This window comes from Eptesicus fuscus, chromosome 2 (genome assembly GCF_027574615.1).
Source record: "Eptesicus fuscus isolate TK198812 chromosome 2, DD_ASM_mEF_20220401, whole genome shotgun sequence".
Lineage (NCBI taxonomy): Eukaryota > Metazoa > Chordata > Mammalia > Chiroptera > Vespertilionidae > Eptesicus > Eptesicus fuscus.
The window spans coordinates 51,085,295-51,108,396 of record NC_072474.1 but is presented as its reverse complement, the minus strand read 5'-3'; the positions used below and the strand labels follow the sequence as shown (position 1 = coordinate 51,108,396).

Here is a 23,102-nt window from a genome sequence, read left to right as displayed (position 1 = left end):
AAAATCATTACCATGGGTCTCCAGGAAGCTCAGTTTGGTTAATATTTTATGTGAGATGCACTTCTTTCTCTTTGCTATCAAAAAGGTGACTTTTAAATTTGATGCTTGGGCTTTCCATGACCAACTCTGACATTAGTTTTACAGGAAAAAAAAATGTATATCTCAGCAGATTAAAGTAAAACACGTGAACAGAAATGGCCTACATAACCTTTCTCTTCCTGTAAATGCTAATGCTACTGAGGCAGAAAAAAAAGCATAGATTATTGCCAGTTATAATAACTCTAATTGACATGAGATAATTTCTTCAGTTTTACCAACTCAATACAAATTCAAAAGTTAATTCTTTTCTAAGTTGAATGTGAAAAAGAAGAAAGTTAATGTAAGTTATTCTTTAAAATATATATATAATTGCTCCCAGAGCCAATTGGACATTTAAATAACACACTAAAATCATCTTGATAAACTTAGAAAATTTAGAAGAGGTAAATTTTGAATGTGATTTGTGAGAGATCTGTGACTTTGAGTCATAGCATTGTGAAAATTATTCATTAACTCTACAGAAATGTCTACAAGGAATATTCAAATCAATTTATGTTCAAACTTTGAAATCAAATGACCCCTATTGTCATCTATTTATGTTCAGTAAGGCAAGAATTATCCCTTGCATAAAAAGAGGGATCATTTCAAGGTAGTGATACTGAAATACCACAGAACTTGAAATCACAATTACTGAGTCATATCCACAGCCTTATATTAGCCTCAATGATCTCATCTACTCATCCAACCCATTCCCACCATGATCTATGCTGAAGATCATGTTCAGAAATATTTAGTGGGTCACTGTGCAGGAGAGGTGTCTTTCTCTTTTCTTTTGTTCCTGTGAGATTGTCAGTGAGGCAAGTCACAGAACTATTTATATTTGGAAGATGCCTCAATGATAATAAGCTAAGTGTGGGTAGAATGGTCCAGGCTTATTTTCTGTAAGCTATAAATATCTTAGCATCCTTATTACCTACTTCAAAAATGGTTATGATTATATCTAGGCAGAGAGAACAGAAGGGATGACAAAGAGGAATAGACTATGAAGATGATAAAAAGAGAAGAGAGAAAGCAAGGTGATTAAGACAAAGAAGGTATGGAACAGGAGGAAATGAACATTGTGTAGACAGAGACAGGAGGTTCTGGTAATGTTAACCACTCAGGCAAATAACTCTTTTCCATATATGACACATAGATTATAGACCTCAACAGCAAAGGGCAAATTATACATTTGAAATGTAGGAAACCTAATTATTCTTCCCTAATGTTTCTATATATTATCTGCTGAATAAAATATATTTTAAGTATGCCATCTTCTTCCAGATTTATAATGCTTATGCAACACTAAAGAATTATTCAAGTTAGCGTATATTTAATGTCAAGTTTAATAGCATATTTTTAGTGACACTAAATACTTGTTCATTAAATAGATCAATGATTTTCAACCTTTTTCATCTCTTGGCACACATAAACTACTAAAATTCTGCACACCAAAAATACATTAAATTTTTGGAAGATCTGACAAAAATAGGTATAATTTTCATTTCTTCACACATCATTTTTTATTTAAAAATATAAGGGAAAAGAGGTCAGTGTCCCTAACTAAATAGCCAATTATTGCATATTTTAAAAAGTTCTTGTGGCACATCAGTGTGCCTGCCACAGAACACACATTGAAAATCGCTGGAATAGATAAAGAAGCAAAATAAGCAGAATAAAACATTAGATGAAAGGGCTTCAATGTTGCTATCACTATTTTTATATGGCTAAAGGTTATAGCAATCTAAAAACATCTGAAATATTTTTACCTCCCTAAGGAATAAAGATAATGATCATCTAAAATAAAAATGTTAATATCCTTACTTCTTCCTTTCCCTTCCTATGAAGAATTGCTATACTGTTCCTTTCAGTACGATAAATAAAATACTATTTAAAAGATAATGTTTTCAAGTGCAACACTATTTTAGTATTGGTCTGTCAGCTGAACAATAAAAATGTACCGAGTTTTTACTAAGCACTGGCATTGGTGTCCACCTGTGATAAAGACACTGAAGCTGTGTAACCTAGGTTCTAGCCCGGGCTCAGAATTTTTGCTAACCATATGCCCCTGGGTATACTTTATGCCTCAATATCCTCAGTGGTAATATGGATAGAACAATAATAGCTCCCACCTCCTAGGGTTATTGAAAAGATTAAATGAGTTCATACAGGTGCAACACAGAGTGCCAGGCACATAGGTAAGAACTACTTAAATGTTAGCTATTATCATATCTCATTATTTTTTAAATATATATTTTTATTGATTTCAAGAGGAAGGGAGAAGGAAAGAGAGATAGAAACACCAATGACGAGAGAGAATCACTGATCGGCTGCCTCCTGCACGCCCCCTACTGGAGATCGAGCCCACAACCCAGGCATGTGCCCTTGACCATAATCAAACTCTGAACCCTTCAGTCCGCAGGCTGATGCTCTATCCACTGAGATAAACCGACTAGGGCCATACCTCATTATTAATAGCTCAGATATGTGGGTGGTATTTGATTTTCCAAAAACAACTACTAAAAGTACTGTTTGAAAGTATTATATTCCTCAATGTCAGAAATAAATTAATTTTAGAATAAGCAGTTTAGAAAAATATCACTATATCTGTTTCAAATGATTAAATGCACAAAGACTGACATGGAATTGTAACTTGATTGTGAAACAAACATAATTTAATAAATATCTTTATTAGACATGAAAAATAAAACAGCAGGGAGGCCTCTATCATTTATTAACATTATTGAAGACATGTCATGCTAAAAAAAAACACACACACGTATTTTAACGATTTTCTATGCATTTCAGGAGGATGAATCAATTCTTTTTAAAAGTATTACTTATTGAACAATTTAAAATGCCTTTGCTATAGTTACTGGGAATCTACATTTCAGTATATTAAAGAAAATGTAATTTTTCTAGACCCAAGTTCTGGTTTTATAAAACACACTTTCAGTACCTTAAAGATATAACTACCTTGAGACAACTAAATTTCTGATTTGTAAAATCCATACTCCATATTAATGCCCGTATAATAAGAGGGAAAGTCAATGAAGCATGCACAAGAGCATGTGAAAGAGAAGACAAGTGTAAGAGAAAAAAGAAACGTCCATGCTTTCAGGTTAGAAAGCATTTAATTCATATATCTCATAAAACAACTGCAAATCTGTGAGACTATTCAGGGCAAATATAGAAAGTAAAAAATACACATAAAATAAAAGCAAAAAAAAAAAAAATAAATAATGAACAACCCATAAGTGGAAAAGAATATGTAATAACTTAAATCATTCAGTCCTGAATAGAAAGGGAAAACTGGCATAAAGCACTCTGTTTACCTGAAATAGATAGTATCAAGTAGCCCTGAAAGAGGGGAGACACTGCATCCTGCCTCCCCTGCCTGTTCCTGGCTGAAACACCCAAGACCAATACCACATGGACTACCAGGCCAGTATAGATCATATTTGATGCAATCAGTTATTGCTCTATTTTTCTTTCCCATCACTACACTCATGCATTTTAAATAATATTCTCATTGTAAACATTTAAAACAGAAAACAGAAAAAGAAAGTCTCTCTCCTACCAACCTGCACAGTCCTGCCTGACAAGATAACTCCTATATTATGCTACTGTTACTGAAACCAGTCTTTATCAATGAGCATGTGGCTCATTTCCACTTTTGCATTGTTAAAAACAATTACACTGTAAATGAAGACACATGTATATTTCATAAGCTTATGTGCAAATGTCAACAAAATAAATTCCTGAAAATTTTAATTGTTAAGGCAAGGGATATGTGCAATTTAACCTTTGGTTGAATTTACCAAGTTGCTTCAGAAATGTTTTATCCAAATAGTCTATTTCCTCTACCCTTGCTAACACTGAGCGTTGTCTTTTAAAAATCTTTTTTTTTAAATATATTTTTATTAAGAGGAAAGAGAGAGGAAGGGGGAGATAGAAACATCAATGATGAGAAAGAAGCATTGACCTGCTACCTCCTGCACGCCCCACACTGGGGATCAAGCCCACAACCCAGGCATATGCTCTGACTGTGACCTCCAGGTTCATAGGTCGATAGGTCAACGCTCAACCACTGAGCCACGCCGCCTGGGCTTAAAAATGTTTTAAATAAGAAAACATAATTCCATTTTTAAAATTTATATTTCTTTTGTTTCAAGTGAATATGAGCATCTTTTCATATCTATATTAACAATCTACAGCTCATTTTCTAATTGAGTACTTCATTTTTCTTTCTTGTTTTATAAATTCTTCTGTATTAAGAAAATAGCCGTTGTCTTCCATATGTATTTAAAATATTATTCCTAGTTTATAATTTATCTCTTGTCACTTATTTATAGTATTTGTTTTATGGTTTAACATTTTCAGAGTTCTGTTTATTTGTAGTGAAGTTCTTTAATTTTTTTTTTAGTTTTTCTATGGAAGAGTATTTATCTCTTTGAAGGCAAATTTACCTGACGTTTCCTTTATAGTTCCCCTGTTTTATGCTTTGTTCAAAAAGTCCTCTGAAGTTAAAGATTATTTTTAATCCAAATTTGTCTTTAATTGAACATTTAAATCTTTAATCAATTTAATTTGCTTCACAGGGAAAGTAATCAATTTATATTTCTACAACTCTTAAAAACCTGTCACTCACAGATTATAAAGATAACTAATAGAGAAAAGGAGAATCAGGCACAGAACATGCATTGTAGGAAGACCCCATCATAAAAGCAAAATATTATAGTCATGGATAGAAAGAAAATATTCTCATAATAGTACTTAGTGCTGTAGTTTTCCATGAACTCTTTGAGTTCAAAGTGGGAAAAATAGGCTGGGGGCTAGGGGTGGGGTGATGAAAGGAATCTAGTTGTTCTAGATCAGGAGTGGGAAATGTTGGCTGTGGGCCATATGAGGCCCGTGAAATCATTTGGTCTGGCCCTGCCAAGGCATTAGGGGTGAGTTAAATGTTTGACCAAAGATAGCAAGCTAATTTTAAAGGTGATCATTTTGAATGGCCCACTAATGATGTTATAAATATCCAAATGGCCCTTGGCAGAAAAAAAGTAGCCCACCCCTATTCTAGATGAATGCCTACTAGACATTGAAAATTGATAATATATATATGTATCATATATATATACTAGCATTCCCGTTGCAGGAAAAATCCTGCAATAGGGTTTCCTGCTGCACTCTACCCCACCCCGCCTGCTCTCCTCCCTTCTCCCCCGCCCCGCCTTCTCTGCTGGCCCGCCTGCTTTTCTCCCTTCTCCCCCGGCCCTGCCTGGGCTCCTTCCTTCTCCCCCGGCCCCGCCTCTGCTCCTCCCTTCTCCTCCCCCAGCTTGCTTGCTTCTCCACAGCTTTGCTTCCCTTCTGCAGCTCTTGGCTTCTTTCTACGCTGCCTTGATATGCAAATTAGCTTCCATCTTGGTTGGGGTAATTTGCATACTCATCCTGATTGGTTGGTGGGCGTGGCTTGGGTGTAGCAAAGGTGTAGTCAATTTGCATATTTGTCTATTATTAGGTAGGATGTAATATACGTATATGTATGATATATATATACATATATATGTATGTATATATATATATATATATCAACTTGAACAATAGATACAGATTCGATGATCACTTATCACTCAATTCAATAGTGAGTAGGGTTAAAAGAAAGCCACAAAATCTATATGTTATATATACTACGTTTAGATTGTTTTATCCAGTTTGATGTTTAAAAATGTATAGCTGCATGTAAGTTTGATAGAGCAAGATGATGAATGTGAAAGTCTTTGATTTGTTATTCTCTATCTTTCTCCATAAGTTTGAAATATTTCCTAAACCCAAGATTTAAAATGGCATGTGGCCCTATCTGGTTTGGCTCGGTGGATAGAGCACTGGCCTGTGGACCAAAGGTTCCCGGGTTTGATTCAGGTCAAGGGTACATGCCTGGGTTGCAGGCTCCATCCCCAGTAGGGGCATGCAGGAGGCAGCCGATCAATGATTCTCTCTTATTGTTGATGTTTCCATCTCTCTCTCTCCCTCTCCCTTCCTCTCTGAAATCAATAAAAATATATTAAAAAATAAAAAATATAATAAAATGACATGTGAAAAAATAACATTAACAAGAATATAAGTATATTTATTTAACTACTTTTAAGATGATAAGGATCCTATAATTACAAAAATACTCAGAATAAAGGAAAGGATCAATAACTGTTTAAATAAAAATTTAAAATTCTCATATGACATGATTATTGCAAAAAATTTGGAGAGAAACAATAAATCCCAATTAGTAATTAACGATTCTTAGTAGTAGTATAGTTGTTTTTAACGGAATTTTCTCTGTAGAATATGAATATCTCTTAGAAAGCAATAAGAAAATAATTTAAATTCTACAATGAAAAGAGAAAAGGACATGATTGGCTGAATTTAAAAAAATAAAATTAACCAATAAACAAAAGTCAATGATCAATAATCAAAATAATAAAATTTAAATATTTACTGGAAATTGACCAAGATTCCCACCATAGGGAAGGACTCCCACAACACCTATCTCTGAAAGCCAACAGGTTTGTCCTCATAAGACTATCACTAAGAAGCAATTCTTAAGGGGTGCAGAACTCACCAGGGCTATTCCCCAAGGGCTCTTGCAGAAAGGGCCGGCAAAATCAACTATGTTCCAGTCTTTCCATAGTAAAGGTTAATCTGCATCCTTTTTAAATTGAATGTATACACACTTTGAATAATAATAATTTACTGGATGTTTAAAAATGTATACACACTTTAACAGCTGATAACTCACTTAATTTTTACTCCTTTTTCAGGCTTAACTGTTTTAAAATAATGGGTGAGCCCAGACTAAGATTTGAACAAAGAAAACTTATCCACTAGACTTTTTTATGGGGATAAATAAAAGGTAAAGTTACGGTACAAAATTGGCAACAGTTGACAAATTGAGGGCACACAAATACCATACAGTGATTCTGGATGTTTGTGATTCCATTGCTCCACATTATCGGCAGTGCCTGGACCAGAACAGTCATCAGTTTGAGAACAGGCTTTGACCAAAAAAATTATTCATTTCTGTAGATTCTTTAAAACTTTTTAAATGAACTGTATATTAATAAACACTGACTTTATAATAACTCCACGTGTGTATACATTTTTTGGGACACTATATTTATAAACAATGCACTGGATTTAGAGATGAGGTTTTTAAAACATTTCTAAATCTTTCATTTTGGTTAACCAATTGAAATATTTTTCAAAATGAAAAGAAGGTGCTCAATTTTCAATATTCTTAGTATCCTCATTATTTCTTGATTCCTCCTCTCCTTCCTTCCAAAAGTTGGTTAAGAACCACTGCCTTACTTTTCTCCTTTTCCAAGCAAAATATTTAATTTAATATCACAAAACATCCTACACTCGGAAAGGCTTTTAGGCCAAATAATATAATATTATCTAAGATCTATAAAAATTTGATCTTTTAAAGGCAAATTAAATAATGTTTTTATACTGATCATTTTTAATGCATACTGTTAAAACCTAGACAATACAAATAAAAGTTGATGTGCGGTGCCACTTGACAATGCAAGGAAGCTCTAATCAAACAATAGCACAATGTGACCTTCTTAAATATTACCTGCAATGTTGCTGAAAAGTCTAATAATCAATGCACTATATTTCCTACTCTTGATTTTATGAATATGCTTTGTTCTCTGTTGTATTAAGTATGAAATATTGTCCCTGCTTTGATTTAAATCAATAAAGTTAATAAAGACATTTACTTCTCAAACTGTATCTGCATTGTCAGCACTCATGTAGTTCAAAAGGTGTTGTCACATTAATCAGTGGTTATATCATTTAATGATGTTCCTAAGAATCAAAAAGTGCTCATAATATAATTGTACAATAGTTTTTTTATAGATGAAATAATAAGATAATCAAATTACATTTGGATGAACAGGGAAATGTTAAGTGTGAGTTGGAATCAGAATACATGTTCTTTATTCTATCTGTTAAATTTAAAAGAGATTCATTTGAACCGATTAAATCAAATTATTTCTTAGGGATATTAAATAAATTTAGTATGAAAAAGTAAGGACCAATATACTGGTTTTCTAATACTGTGTAACAAATGGCCACAAATACAGTGATTTAAAATAATGCCCTTTTATTAGCTCACAGTTCTGTAGGTTAGAAGTCTGGGGTAGGCAATGGCTGGGTTCTATTCTCAGGGAACCACAAGCTAAAAATAAAAGTGTAAATCATGCTGGGCTCTTAACCTGGAAGCTCAGGGGAATAATCTACTACTAAACTAACTCGGGTTGTTGGCAAAAGCCATTTCCTTGCAGCTATAGCAAGCCCTTATTTCCATACTGACTATTAACTGAGGGCCTCTCTCTGCTTAGAAACCTCCAAATTCCTATTCAGTGTCTGTCTCCATCTTCAAAACAGCAACAACCTATTCAGTCCCCCTAGAATTCTAATTTATTTGGCTTCTTCTTGTCCCCAGTTGGAGAAAGTTCTCTACTCTTAAGGGTTTACCATTGGACCCACTTAGATAATCCAGAATAATATCCCTATTTTAAGGTAAACTGTGCCATATACAAAATTTATCACAGGAGTAATAATTCATCATATTCAAAAATTCCAGGGATTAGACAAAACTTCTTTGGGAGACATTTTAAAAATTCCATCAAATTTCATTAAGCAATGAATAGAGGATTATTTTTAAGACTAGAGGCCCAGTGCACAAAATTCGTGCACGGGGGGGCAGGTGTCCCTCAGCCCAGCCTGCACCCTCTCGAATCTGGGACCCCTCAAGGGTAAGGTGACCAGATCGTCCCGCTTTTGGCGGGACAGTCCCAATTTTTAACAATTTGTCCCGCGTCCCACGCGTCCCATGGCGGGACAAATTGTTAAAAATCGGGGCTGTCCCGCCAAAAGCGGGACGATCTGGTCACCTTACCCTTGAGGGATGTCCGACCACCTGTTTAGGCCCTATCCCACCTAAACGGGCAGTCGGACATCCCTCTCACAATCCAGGACTGCTGGCTCCCAACCACTCACCTGCCTCTACCTGACTGCCCCTAACTGCTTCTGCCTGCCAGCCTGATCACCCCCTAACTACTCCCCTGCCAGCCTGATCGGCACCTAACTGCTCCCCAGCCAGCCCGATTGCCCCTAAATGCCCTCCCCTGCCGGCCTGGTCACCCCTAACTGCACTCCTCTGCTGGCCCAGTCACCCATAACTGCCCTCCCTGCTGGCCTGATTGCCCACAACTGCCCTCCCCTGCAAACCTGTTCTCCCCCAACTGCCCTCCTCTGCTGGCCAGTCACCCTAACTTCCCTCCCTGCTGGCCTGATCGCCCACAACTGCCCTCCCCTGCAGGCCTGGTCCCCCCCAAATTGCCCTCCCCTGCAGGCCTGGGTCCCCCCCAACTGTCCTCTACTGAAGGCCTGGTCCCCTCCAACTACCCGCCCCTGCAGGCCTGGTCCCCCCCAAATGCCCTCTCCTGCAGGCCTGGGTGCCCCCCAACTGCCCTTCCTTGCTGGCCTGGTCTCCCCCAACTGCCCTCCTCTGCTGGCCTGGTCACCCCTTACTGCCCACAACTGCCCTCCCCCGCAGGCCATCTTGTGGCGGCCATCTTGTGTCCACATGAGGGCAGCCATCTTTGACCACTGGGGGTGGCCATCTTGTGTCTTGGAGTGATGGTCAATTTGCATATTACTCTTTTATTAGATAGGATGAGAACAACAACTGTGTATTAATAATTAATATATACTGAGAGCTATAGCGAGAGGAACTAAAATTCAGTAAGTGAGTCAAAAACATCTTTATAACCTGTTACTTAATAATGGGTATATATGAATTAATTTAATGTCCTGACAGTATTTAATTTCATATTTTAAGTAGTTGACTAAAGTATTCATTGAAAATCTGTTATAATATCAAGTTACATTGTCACCATTTTTACAATTATAGACAAGATATTTGAAAGTATAAAAGTATTATTTTCCATTAATGTTTGTAAAGCAAACAGAAGGAATGCAATGAAGCATCCATTTTGCTATCATGAGGCAATCATGAGAATTAACCATATGTTAAATTTGGAGGAGTAGAAAATAGAAAGAGCTTGCTGCATCAGCCCTGGGCTGCCAACTTTCAGATGCCACGCTATGTGGTAAAAACAAATTTCTGTTTGGTCAGCACTGTAATGGGGCTTTTGTTACATGTAGTAATAGAACAATAGCTAAAACTGATAAACGGCTAAGAAGAGAATTAGTGTACTGGAAGACAGTGCTGAAGAAATCACCCCAAATACTAAAGAGATAACTAGCTGAAAAATTTAACAAAGATATTAGGAGAAATGAATGAGAATTCACAGAATGCATCTAATAAGAATTCCACAAAGAGTTAATTGGGAGAATTTTGGGGAGATCCTATCTACAAAGGTCATGGCTGACATTTTTCCAATATAAATGAAATATGAATTCTCAGATTCAGGTTACTGAATCAAATTCCAATGAGGATAAGTAAAAAATAAATACACACCTAGATGTATATAATGAAGCAACAGAATATCAAATAAAAGATTATCTTTAAAAAACAGAAAAATAAAAGATTACATACAGCTGTAGAGAAAATAATATTCTCTAGATAATCTAAACAGAACAGATTTATTACAACATATTAGTAGCTTATATCAATGTTAGTGGACCAATAAATGGATTTTAGGCTGAACTTTCAGGAATGCATCTTGAAATATACATCGGTTCTAGGCTGCCATGTAAACTGCTACTCCTTGCATGTTATTCCTGGAAATTTTCACAGGTAGTGATCCAAACATGATTGTGTTTTGCCTTTCAAATGCATTTGTGTAAGCCTGAATTTGTAATTGAGTTAATGGAATTGAGAGACAGTGCATGAGGACTTCTTTGCTGGGGAGAATATATTAGTGTGGCTTAACTGACAGTTGTAGCAAGGAAAAATAGCTTGAGCATGTGGCATCCTGACCAAAAGGCAGTGACTAGGTTCTGGGGCTAGCAGCTCTAGTGGCAACCTCCCAGTTAGGCAGGTGATAATCAGTAATCTATATATATATAAAAAGGCAGTGTCTGTCACAACCAGGATGAACAAAACCACCGGTCGCCTCCCCCCAGCCCATAGGGTACCGGCGAGCTGCGGCGGGAGGCAAGCAGCAAGCAGCTTGCGCTGGGCCAGCCCCTACCCTTACCCTGCCGGCAGCGCAGTGGAGCCCATGCCAGGGGGAGGCAGGAGAGGTGCGTCCCGCACCCCATCAGGTTCTCAGACCCTCCCGCCAGCGTCGAGGCCACGGATGCCAGCGCTTTGTTATCCTCCATAACTCCGCGGCCCTGGTGCTGCCTGGGCAGAAGTTTTCCACGCCTCACCTATCCGGCCCAAGGCCAGTTACTCTTGCCACCTGTTGCCTGCCCACTGCTCAGACACCCAAGCCAGGGACTTGCTGCGGGGCAGGCCCAGACACTCCTTCCCACCCCCAAGAATCAGCCGCCTCGGTGGTGCCTGAGCCCACGACCCACCTGGGAGGGTGGGTCTGGGCTAGGGATCCACAGCCTCTCCTCCGCAACGTCCCACCCAGCAGTGGGGAAGGGGGCAGCCTCCCTCCTTTCCAGCCCGTCCTAGTGCAGAGGCTGTGGCGCATCCCCGCCCCCAACACTCTCCAAAACCCTGGGAAGAAGTGCCCGCCCACCCAGCTGGGACCAGCGCCTCAGGCTCCCCACCCTCCCGAGACTACACTCTGCCTCGCCAGTGGCTGCCACTTACTTCAGCCATCAGCCCACCGGCACGGGAGGAGGAGAGGAGGAGGGAAGCTGTCGGTGCGACTCTGTAGGGTTCAGCCAGCCTGCCTGAAAGCTCTCCCCGTGTGCCTCCCTGCCCCTGCTGGTGGGACCCCGCCCCTGATGTGTATTCTTTGGGGTTGCCGCCATCTTGGGAAGGTCAACACCCGGGTGACTGCCAAGGCCTCAGGCAGTAGACACCCCGTGGTTGCCATGACAAAGAGGTCATGGAGGGTCAAGACACTGCCTCTGGTTGAAGCAGGTGCTGTGGGAGCAAAGGGACCAAAAAAAAAAAATGGTTATGTCCAACAGCCATCTAACTGCACACGTGGTGTGCGAATTAGTCATTGTTAGAACCGAATTTAGTACTGGTGTGCCCCATTTTAAGCAGACCCCCCAAATAGACTTACCATGTTGATATTTCACTTTACTACAGAAAAAATGCACAAAGATTCTTGAAATAAGCAAAATATTTTGCACCTCATAGTATGAAACGTTTAAACATCATTAAAAATAATCTCTGTGAGTAAAGGGAGTTAATATTTGGAAAATCTAATATACCCAATTCAAAATGTCATTCAGAAATGCATCTACTATGTAAAATCAAAGTATGGTATCTAGGGTTTGGAAAAAGCAACTTTACTCGACTCTACCTGCTCATCCCCTCAGCCTTATGCTTTGCTCAATAAGGAGATGGAGCAGAAGGAAAAGTAATGCCTCATGGCACTGAAATTTATCAGTTTCTTCAACAAATATTTATAAAAGTTGTATTAACTTTGTGCCTGTATTATAGAAACACAATACAGCTCTGTCCCTATCTTCAAAGGGCTTAAAGTCTCTGTGAGTTCCCGGTAAGGTAAACCCGTAAACAGCCAAAGAAGGAGCAGGTTCCAATACAATTCTCATAAAAATTACTGAGTAAAAAACTGTCCTCATTCTCCCTCTAGAACAAGAATTAAAAGGAGCAAATAAATATAATGAATGCATCTGAACTCCTTTGGGGACCCCAACCCTCAGGGACTAACACAGGTTTTATGAGGCCTAACATTTACTGAACCTGAAGGACCAATTTTTCCCCCTGGTGGTCAGTGCGCTCCCACAGGGGGAGTGCTGCTCAGCCAGAAGCCCTGAATTTTCAGTAACCACCAAAGGCTTGCCCTGACGACAGCCACTGTCTTCCTGCCTTGTCTGGTGCCCTTGTTCACCTGCTCCACCATCCTGCCACAGCTGACACCCATCATGTTCTGCGCTCTGCCACCTGCTGCCGGCAGCCGCCATGTTCCGCGCGTGCCCCCTGGTGGTCAATGCATGTCATAGCAAGTGGTTGTTCGATTGTTCGGTTGTTCCGCCGTTCAGTCTATTTGCATATTAGGGTTTTATATAGAGAGATATTATATACTAGAGGCCTGGTACACGAAATTCGTGCACTCGGGGGGGGGGGAGTCCCCCAGCCTGGATTGCAAGAGGGTGCAGGCCAGGCCGAGGGGCCCCACCAGTGCACACTTGGGGCTGGGAAGGGATGCAGGAGGTTGGCCAGCCAGCTAGGAACCACAGGAGGGTTCCAGGGCATGTCTGGCCCATCTCACTCAGCCCCGATCAGCCTGACCCCAGCAGCCAGCTAACCTACTGGTCGGACCGTCTACCCGCTGGTGGTCAGTGCACGTCATAGTGAGTGGTTGAGTGGCCTTAGCATATCATTAGCATATTACACTTAGATTGGTTGAACAGACTACTGGACACTTAGCATATTAGGCTTTTATTATATAGGACTAGAGGCCCGGTGCACAAACTTTGTGCATGGGGGTGGGGGGGTCCCTCAGCCCGGCCTGCACCCTCTCTAATCTGGGACCCCTCAGGGGATGTCCGACTATTGGACATGCCTCTCGCAATCCAGGACCGCTGGCTCATAACCACTCACCTTCCTACCTGCCTGATCAACCCTAACCCCTCTGCCTGTCTGCCTGATCACCCCTAACCACCTCTGCCTGCCAGCCTGATCAGCCCTAACTGCTCCCCTGCCGGCCTGATCACCCCCTAACCACCTCTGACTCAGCACTGCACCCGGGACCCAGAATTCCCTACTCCAGCCAGCTGCAGACACCCAGGACTCAGGCTTCCCTCCTTCCGGCCAGCCACAAACACCCAGGACCCGGGCTGGCCGCAGGTGCCCAGGACTGTGGGCAGGTGGCTTTACCCATGTCGCAGCCGCAGGCACCTGGGATGGCAGGGTAGGTGGCTTTTCTCCCTCTCCCGGGCCACAGCCACAGGCGCTAGTGCCCGGGACCACAGGGCAGGTGGCTTTTCTCCCTCTCCCGTGCCGCTGGCCCCCGCAGCCACTGTGGCTTTGTCTGGATGGACGTGCAGAAGACATCCAGTCTAATTAGCATATTACCCTTTTATTAGTACAGATACTATTTTGACATGTAATTTTTTGCAGTGATGTAATTACTGCATGAATCTTTCTTCTAATTAATTTCCTTCCAATGTGCACAAATCCATGCACTGGACCACTAGTATAGATAATAAAAGAGAAGCTTAAATATTAGTCAACCTCTTTTGCAGTGAAGAATTTGACATTAGAAAAAAAGAATATAAGCAAACATCAAAAGTGAACCCTATTCATTCAACAACCAAAATAAATGGGATCATTTTAAAACTTGGAATATGTGATATAAAAATTAGTTATTTAACACTTCATTGGAAACACTTTATTGACCCATTATTATCTGTGGTTACCAATTCATGCAATGATCATCTTAATGACTAATATTTGTTATCAGAATGTGTTTTTCCTGTATTTTTGAAACATATTTGTCTTATCTCCCTAAGTAATTTTTACAACTTTATTTATGAATACTTGACATATAGTAAACTTCACATATTTAAGTGTATAATCTGACAAGGTATGGCATATCACATGCATGAAACAATCACAGAAATCTAGATAAGAAACATTTTTCAGCCCCAAAGGTTACCTTATGTTCCTTTGTAAGCCATTCCACCTTCTACCCACATCCATATGTAAACAGTGATTTGCTTTTTACTATGCATTAGTTTCCATATTATAGTTTCATATATTATAAAAATTTGTTTCTAGCTTCTTTCACTTAGCATAAAGATTTTTGAGATTCACCATGTTCTTGTATATATCCATATTTCATTCATTTTACATTTGTAGTATTCCATTGTATGGATACACTACACTGTTGATTATTCACTAGCTGATAAACAGCTATTTTGTCTCCAGGTTTTGCTTAATAATAATGGTTTTGATTAATAATATTGCCATAAACACTGTCATACCAACCTCTCATTTCTCTTGAATAAATACCTCAGAGCAGAACATTTAGGTCAACAGTAGGCAAATTTTAAATTTTGGGACTTTTGAAGAAACTGCTAAATTGCTTTTCAAAGTGATTATACATGATTATCTCTTTATAAATTTATATTGCAATTACATCAATTTTAAAAATATTTTTCTCAAAAGACCAAAAAGCCTCTGAAATACTGGCCTAAGAAAAAAGATGAGAGTCTAATGACTTTTCAGGGGAAAATATGAAGAAAAACTAGGGAATCCATCGTAATAACAAATTAGGTAGAATAAACATATAAATGAAAAAAAGGAATCATTCCAGGCAATATGAAAATAAACAGAAAATGTTTCTCAATTTTTTTTATATTTTATTGATTTTTTACAGAGAGGAAGGGAGAGGGATAGAGAGTTAGAAACATCGATCAGCTGCCTCCTGCACACCCCCTTCTGGGGATGTGCCCACAACCAAGGTACATGCCCTTGACTGGAATCGAACCTAGGACCCTTCAGTCCGCAGGCCGACGCTCTAGCCACTGAGCGAAACCGGTTAGGGCGTTCCTCATTTTTTTTTAAAGACATTAATACTATTCTTGGATGAAGTTCTTCCAGAGGAAAGATCCTAGTTATCTTTGTACCCAACTGCTATCACAGTGACTGCGACATAACAAGATCATAATAGTGTTTTATTAGAATCAGAACCATGAACTTAGATAAGCTAATATAGGAAACAATGTATAATAGTGTATATATATTAAGAACTTATAAGGTAAAATATTTTAAGCCACAATTGGGCTCTAATATGTAATTTTTCTTACTGCTATTTCTCAGCAGTGAGTCTTCATATCAAAATTGTTTTATCTTTCATTTCTCAGGCTTGTAACTATACAACAAAATGTTATTAAAATATTTGAGATGTGGCATATTAGAAAAACAGTGACAACTGAAAAAATAAAACAAAGGACACTATGAAAAACAACCTTATATGCAAAATAAATAAACCACAAAGGAATGAAAGTAAAAGTTAACTTAATTAAAAATTTAGCTGGTAACACAGTTCATCTATTTCACTATGGCAAGCCATCAAAATAATTATGATTCCATGAATGTAATCTAATCTCAGGCGAATGCTAAAACGTCTGTCTTCCAATTAGCACATTAGTGGGACTTGCATAATTAAATCAATTGGATACCAGTAGAAAGAAAGCCCCCTAAGTGTGCACTGTGAGACTCATATAAAGAAACAGATGTAATCATGTATTTACAATGCACGTTAGGAAATTGTTGGCAAATGTTTAAAACGTGATTTTTATTTTTTTTTTACTTTTGCATACAGCAAATCAAAGGTCTAGAAAAGGTCTTAAACCCTAGTGAAATGCTCAAATGTGCAAATTCAGATTTTTAAAATCTACTTTGTTAATGCTTCTGTTATAATTAAGCAATGATGTCTTATAAGCATATTTCCAAATTTGAATGTGGGACCATAAAAACGGGTAAATTAATTTTCTAAATATGAACGCCCTATTAGAAGGTAATTAGAAAGTCCTCAGAGATATTTATCATTAAATTACATGCTGCCTCCTTTGTTCTCTACAGTTTAGGGAAGTGCTTTACTTTCTTTGAACATCATTCCCAGACTAATCATCACGCACAATTTAAAAGTTAAGAATATCTTACTGCATGTAAGTTTTAAAATATTTTTTAAAAGTTTTTAAAGCCCTAGCCAGTTTGGCTCAGTGCACAGAGCATTGTCCAGCAGACTGAAGGGTTCTGGGTTTGCTCGATCCCCTGCCCCAGAGTGTGGGAGGCAACCAATTGATGTGTCTCACATCAATGTTTCTCTCTCTCTGTCTCTCCCCCTAAAAATCAATGGAAAAATATACTTGGGTGAGAATTAACAGCAACAAAAAAGTTTTTAAACATTTTAAGAGAAGATAAAACAATTAATAACATGCATAAAATATCATTTTTACTTTTCATTATTACTATTAAATAATATTTCAAAAGAGTTTGCATGTGTTTACTTTCCGCAAAGAGATTCCTGTGGTCTCTTAGTTTGATAATAAGCCAGAAAAAAAAGAAAAGAAAAATTGTGAACTAGGACACAGCAGCATTTAGATAAAATGTTTTCATGAAAGATCTTGGGCATTTGTTTCAATGGCTTCAGATGCATTCAGAACCTCTATTTCTGTAGCTATAATTAAAAGGGGGGGGGCGGGCGGTGCTGGGCTGGTGTGGCTCAGAGTTTGAGCATCGTCTCATGCACCAAGAAGTCATAGGTTTGATTCCTGGTCAGGGAACATGATGGAGTTAAGGACTTGATCCCTATCAGGAGGCATGCAGGAGGCAGCCATCAATGATGTTGTTGCTCTCTCATCAATGTTTCTATCTCTCTCTCTCTCTCTCCCTCTTCCTTTCTTTCTCTCTAAAATCAATAAAAACAAATTTAAAAAAGGGGGGGGGGGAGATTACGATAGCAAAAGAGCAACTAGTAAAGACAGAAAGTTTGCCCAATCAAATAAGAAATAGTACAGGTGAAAGAATATTGTCTTCATACATCAGCAAAAATGTTGATATATTTCCTTTGGAAGCAGCATTGTATTGAAATGAAGCCTTGAGAAGAGAATCAAGATTCCTGATTTCTAGTTCAGGGTCTATTACAGTATACCTGGAACATTAGGGAATCCCAAAAATCAAATACTCCTCAGTAAAAATAATCTTGGTGGTTAAGAAGTTATGACCATGTATGAGGTAGGTGAAGAGTTGACATCACTAGATATAGAGTTTATGAAAAATGCAAATTACCCACATGAACTAAAGTACAATATTGTTCTGGCATTTTTAAATGCCAGGAAGAAAAGCCTTCAGGGATAAAAAGGAGTATGTTCAAGTTGAGGGGCAGGGATGACTCTACAAAACACCTAAAAATAAATGCGGAATACACCTACCAAGACTTCAGTTATCAGTTTAAAAAAATGCCAGCCATTTTTGTTAACATAATTTTAATGCTGACAGTTTAAAATGTCCTTTTATAAGACCAACAATCCAATTTACAAATGGGCAAATGACCTAAATAGACACTTCTTCAAAGTGGACATACAGAAGGCCAAGAGACATATGAAAAAATGCTCAAAGTCACTAATCATCAGAGAAACAAATTAAAATGACAATAAGGTATCACCTCACACCTGTCAGAATGGCTATCATCAAAAAATCAATAGATACTGGTGAAGTTGTGAAGAAAGGGGAACCCTAGTTCTGCTGGTGGGAATGCAGACTGGTACAGCCACTGTGGAAAACAATATGAAGTTTCCTCAAAAAATTAAAAATGGAATTCCCATTTGACTCAGTAATCCCTCTTTTAGGAATATATCCTAAGAAACCCAAAATATACATCAGAAAGATGGAGTAGGTCACAAGAAAGGGAATGCTTCTGATCTTAAGAAGATAATAGAGGCTCTTCTGGTTGACAGCAAGAAAACAGGGACTTCACTATACACCTGCAAAGCACTAAATTCTTTTTTTTCTTTTACTTTATTTTTATTGTTTACACTATTATAGATGTTCCTATTCCCCTCCCCTCTTTGCCCACCTCCACCCTGCCTAGCCCTCTTCTTCTATCTGGCCAACCCTACACTGTTATGTTTCTATGGGTTATACATTTCTTTGGCTAATCCTTTCACCTTCTTTTGTGTCAACAACCGGAATACGCTTGAAAACAGATTATTCTCCAGAACCTCTGAAAGAAACATGGCTCTACAAACAGCTTGGTTTTGTCTTAGGAGATCCTAAGCAAAGACCCAGCTGAGCCACGCTGCATCTGGTCTGCTGATCATAAGAAACTGTGAAATAATAAATAGGTGTGATTTTAAGATGCTAAAATTGTGGTAATTTGTTATAGCAGTTGTAAAAATCTAATATGTTTCCTTACTGGTCATGTTGAATCCTGTGTAACCCACTCCAACTCATTCTCCACATGACTGCTAGAATAATCTTTCTAAAATTTGACTCTATTTTTGTCATTCCTCTGTTTAAAACCATCACTTAAAACTCACTGCCTACTAATTAAAAGTTCTAACTCCTATGCATGGCCATATAAGACCCTTGTTTGATATAGTATTTGTTTACTCTTCCGGCCTGTTCACTCACCACAATCTCCTCACACTCTGTGCTCTAGATATAAATATTCTGAATTATTTTAGTTCCAGAAAGTTGCAAAGCAAAGGAGCCTTTGTACATGCTGAATGCTGCATGGAATATCCTCCTTTTAATTTAGTTCACTCAATCTTTAGGACTCAGATTAAACACTGCTGAACCCCCTCAGGCTGGGATAGGCAGTCTGCCTACATTTACTTCTATCAGAGTGTCTATCATTATTTACTGCAAAAGTGCATATATTTTTCAATTTTCCCACTAACATGCAAGCTATAGGAGATGTGGTATTTTATTCTTCCAAGTAGTTCAAGTAATCCCAGCCATAACAACAACAACAACAACAAAATGGAAGTTGAAATTTTAAAGAATCTATTTATTTGGCCCTAGCTGGTTTGGCTCAGTGGATACAGTGTCAGCCTGTGGACTAAAGGATCCCAGGTTCAATTCTGGTCAAGGGCATGTACCTCGGTTCAGGCAATCACATTGGTGTTTCTCTCTGTCTCTCCCTTTCCCTTCCACTCTCTCATAAAATCAATGGAAAAAATACCTTTGGGTGATATTTTTTTTAAAAAAATTATTGATTTGAAATACAGTAGAAAATAAGAGGAGCCGAAACCGGTTTGGCTCAATGGATAGAGCGTCGGTCTGCGGACTGGAAGGTCCCAGGTTCGATTCTGGTCAAGGGCATGTACATTGGCTGCGGGCACATCCCTGGTAGGGGGTGTGCAGGAGGCAGCTGGTCGATGATTCTCTCTCATCGATGTTTCTAGCTCTCTATCCCTCTCCCTTCCTGTCTGTAAAAAATCAATAAAAATATATTTTAAAAAAAGAAAATAAGAGGAAAGTTAAAGTAGTAACTATTAAAAGCGATCTTAATTTTTTTACACTGATGGCATTGTTTCCTCTGCCTTCACAATATTTAATACTATATTTCTAGTAACTGAAATTACTTTAAATTTACTTTACTTCAAAATGTTTTCCCCTAAGAATATCTCAGAAAATATTTGTCATTTTTTGGTTAGATATACCTTCTAAGTACAAAATATCAAATTCATGGCCTCATTTCCTCAAAAGAATAGTCCTGTTTCTAGCTAAATTTTTTCTAAAGTCTCTCAACCCAAGAAAACTGTCCCAGTGCTCCCAGTGAGTTACCATGGTAACTGTTTCCCACCAAATGTGGAAACGTGGCACAGATTAGTTCTATCATGATCGTCATGTCAACACCACCGAGAGAGGGATTAATGGTTGAAGGAATCACAAAAGGATCTATAATAAGACTGTCATATCTGAAAACTAGAGGACAATATAGAGTGGTACCATTCACAAAATTTGGCAACACTAATTTTTTAAATACATTAAAATTTTTTAAAAGTAAAAGTATATCAACAAAAGATCAAGTCATTATGATTTTAATGGAGGCCAAAACTTACCAAACATTGTGCTAATAAAAAATTTGACCTTAAGTATTATAAAGAAGTTCAAAATGGGCATAATACAATTAGCTTACAAGGTAAATAATATTTTATATAAAGATGGAAAAATGTTACCTTACTCTGTCTTCACTGTATTCATGGAGATGAATGAATAAAAACATGGATATAAGCATATTTTCTTCATGGACTCTTCCCAGAAGGCTATAGTCAAATCCTTGAGTTCTACCTTCAACTCTCAGAGCAATTATACACTAATACTCATTGTATTTAATATTCACTTAATTGGGAATAAGGCTACTAAACTGTTACCAATTCTGATCCCAATCCAATATCACGGAGAACAGAGAAAACAAGGGTACCTTCAAAAAAAGAAAGAACATCTACTGAAGGCCTATGCCAGTTTCTGATTCAGGTGAGCAATGTTATATATATAAAATACTAATGACCCAGTGCACACAATTTGTGCACATTAAAAGGGAATTAATTAGAGGAAATATTTTAATATTGCTATTTGCCCTTTCTCTATAATAGAAGTGTCAGAGATGAAAGAAAATTAGTAAAATGTATATGAAAATCTTCCTCCTGTCAGGGTCTGGGGCACGCCATGGGAACCAGAGTCAAGTTCCCGCCCACCCACATGCGCCTCGAAATCGCGCAAGACCCAGACCTGGCCGGACCCACCCCCACTGGGCTAGATCCAGACCCAGCCAGCCCCATCCCTGTCAAGCCCTGCTGGGTGGGGGGGCACAGCCTCAGGTCGCCTGGCCCGGTGCTGGGGCAGGGGGCGCAGCCTGAGGTCCCCCGTTCTGGGCCAGGGGTGCGCCTTGAGGTCCCCTGGCCTAGGCCAGGGAGCGCAGCCTCAGATACCCTGGCCTGGGGCAGGGTGTGTGGTCTGAGGTCCCCCGTCAAGCCGTGCCAGGCAGGGTGCATGGTCTCAGGTCCCATGGCCTTGCGCTGGGCATGGAGCACAGCCTTGTCTCCTGGCACGAACCCAGGGCAGGGGACATAGCCTGAGGTCCCACAGCCCAGTGCTGGGGTGGAGGGTGAAGTCTGAGGTCCCCTGTCAAGCCCTGCTGGGCAGGAGGCACAGCCTGAGGTCCCCTGTCAAACCCCACCAGGCCAGGGGCACAGCCTCAGGTCCCCTGTCCCAGTGCCATGCAGCCTCAAGTCCCTGCTGATTGCTCGTTAAGGCTTGTTACGGGAACTTGACCTCCGCTGTGGGTGCAGCCATCTTGTGTTATGAAATCCCTGCCTCCACTGTGGGCGCAGCCATCTTGACCATTATGGTGTGATGGCCAATTTTCATATTCCCTCTTTATTAGATACTAGAGGCCCAGTGCACGAAATTCGTGCACGGCAGGGGGGAGGGAGGGGAGTGCCCCTCAGCCCAGCCTGCACCCTCTCCAATCTGGGATCCCTATCACAATCCAGGACTGCTGGCTCCCAACTGCTCGCCTGCCTGTCTTCCTGATTGCCCCTAACCGCTTCTGCCTGCCAGCCTGATCACACCCTAACCACTCCCCTGCCAGCATGATTGATGCCTAACTGCTCCCCTACCAGCCTGTTTGCCCCTAACTGCCTTCCCCTGCAGGCCTGGTCACCCCTAACTACCCTTCCCTCAAGCTAGGTCCCCCCAACTACTCTCCCCTGCAGGCCTGGGTCCCTCCCAACTGCCCTTCCCTGCAGGCCTGGTCACCCCCAACTTCCCTCCTCTGCTGGCCTGGTCACCCCTAACTGCCTCCCCACCTGCAGGCTTGATCGCCCCCAACTGCCCTCCCTTGCAGGCCTGGTCCCTCCCAACTTACCTCCCCTGCTGGCCATCTTGTGGCAGCCATCTTGTGTCCATATGGGGGCGGCCATCTTTGACCACATGGGAACAGCCATCTGGTGTGTTGGAGTGATGGTCAATCTGCATATCACTCTTTTATTAGATAGGATAGAGGCCTGGTGCATGGGTGAGGGCCAGCTGGTTTGCCCTGAAGGGTGTCCCGGATCAGGGTGGGGGTTCCCTTAGGGCGTGGGGCAGCCTGAGCGAGGGGCCTGTGGTGGTTTGCAGGCCAGCCATGCCCCCTGGCAACCCAAGTGGAGGCCCTAGTATCTGGAATTTATTTATCTTCTACAATTGAAACTTTGTAGCCTGGAGCAGAGCCAAGCCTCCTGCTCGCTCCATGGTGGCAGCCAGTTCTATTGGAATGTATTTCTATAGTTGAAACTGTAGCCTGGAGTGAAGGCCTGAGCTGGCCAGGGCTGCAGAAGCTTGGCTTCCTCCATCGCCCGGGGCAACCCTAGCTTCCTGCTCTTCCAGCTCAGTGGCT

The 23,102-nt window shown here is 39.9% G+C and overlaps 1 protein-coding gene across 2 annotated transcripts in view; it reads right to left on the bottom strand.

Annotated features, from left to right (window-relative positions):
• The window catches only part of STPG2 (sperm tail PG-rich repeat containing 2), a 167,193-nt gene that overhangs the window by 12,310 nt on the left and 131,781 nt on the right, over positions 1 to 23,102 (bottom strand). Inside the window, exon 1 of one of the 2 annotated variants that reach the window (XR_008558307.1) lies at positions 11,876 to 12,101. The exons of the other annotated variant lie outside the window; for it this stretch is intronic. The gene's annotated coding sequence lies outside the window, so the exon portion shown is untranslated. Of the gene's footprint in view, positions 1 to 11,875; positions 12,102 to 23,102 lie in introns of those variants that run through there. 2 annotated transcript variants of the gene reach the window in all.